Genomic DNA, 1,517 nt, shown 5'->3' on the forward strand with positions numbered 1-1,517 from the left:
GGGGGGGGGGGGGGGAGAAGGGAAATCTATTAACACAGTATGTAAATTGATTACCAAGTGTTATTTCACTGTTCATTGTTGAAAAGAAATAAGTACTTATAAAACTAGATGAAGTTCAGAACTAGAAATTAGTGTTTCCTACTGGCAGGGCAATACATATCTTTTTAAATAATGGCCTTCCAGTAAAACACACACACACACTCCCACCCCTAGCAGAACTAAATACCTTTTTATGAATGTAATACAGCACTAGCTGTGCATGTAAATAACAGTCTTGTGTAATAGCTAAAAAAATATCAAGATCTAGAAGACATGAAAACAAGCCAATAAAAAGGAATTACTATGAGAATTACTTTACTATGCAACAATTTAGTCTAAGTCTTCAGGGATGAGGAATGTATGCATGGCTTTTCGGCAGTAATAGACATGTATTCATAGACATTAGGGCTGGAAGGGACCTCATAAGATCACTGGGTCCAGCCCCCTGCCCAAGGGGCAGGAAGTCAGCTGGGGTCAAAAGATTCCAGCAAGGTAAGCAGCCAAATGTTTCTCAAAAGAGTAGTTGACTGCACCACCTCTGGGAGAAGTCTGTTCCAGGCCTTGGGGGCACAGACTGTAAAGACATTTTTCCTTAAGTCCAGCCTAAAATGGCCTTGCAGAAGTTTGTGACCATTGGACCTTGTCATCCCTTGGGTTGCTCTGGTGAACAGGCATTCCCTCAGATCCTAATGCACACCCCTTTTATGTACTTATAGGCTGCCACCAAGTCACCCCATTCTGTGTATGCCTGGGGCCCATTCAGGTCGTTGGCACTGTAGAGAGTAGAAACAGTTTGCCCTGCAAGGATTCATATCTAAGTAGACAGGACAGACAAATGCTAACAAACAAAAGTCAAAAAATACACAAGCCATTTTACTTCCAGGTGGATGCGAGGCATGGGTATGTGAAGTTTTTCAATCTCTTTCAGGAAATCCTTGAGGGAGGAACAGTGGCTAGCATACCAAATACAAAGTAAACAAGCAGGGAAATAAAGAAATATTTCTCTTTATTCCTTGGTTTTTGATCACTTACATTACCAGTAAAAAAAAACTGTCAGAACTAAAACTAACGTAATTGTACCCAAGCTGTACCTTTATTGAACCTACAAGACTGAGGCTAGGAACACAGAGCAGACTGTGAAGATTCCGAAACAACTAATAAATGATTTTGGTTAGCAGCTTCACAGATTATTCACTGAAGATTTGTATTTAAAATCACTGAACAGAGTTGCACGTGTGCTTAGGTTGAATGTGTGTTTACTTCTCATGACACAGTGGCAAGAGAAATTTTTTGGCAAATTAACATTAAGAATGTATGCATAAAATATGTTTAATTTGTTTTCATCTAAGAAAAAGTTACATAAAAACCCAAAAAGTTGTTTTTTTGTTTGTTTGTTTGTTTTTTTTATCGTTCTATTCTACTCTATACAGGTTCAGATGCAGCCCTCATCACCATTATTACTGGGCACTTTTCAAGTA

The 1,517-nt window shown here is 38.9% G+C and overlaps 1 protein-coding gene across 4 annotated transcripts in view; it reads right to left on the reverse strand.

Annotated features, from left to right (window-relative positions):
* Window positions 1-1,517, reverse strand: part of HSF2 (heat shock transcription factor 2) — a 44,289-nt gene that overhangs the window by 17,382 nt on the left and 25,390 nt on the right. The window lies entirely within an intron of this gene.

The sequence above is a fragment of the Gavialis gangeticus genome, unplaced genomic scaffold (genome assembly GCF_001723915.1).
Source record: "Gavialis gangeticus isolate Ggan-Ray unplaced genomic scaffold, GavGan_comp1, whole genome shotgun sequence".
In the NCBI taxonomy this organism is placed as follows: Eukaryota; Metazoa; Chordata; order Crocodylia; family Gavialidae; genus Gavialis; species Gavialis gangeticus.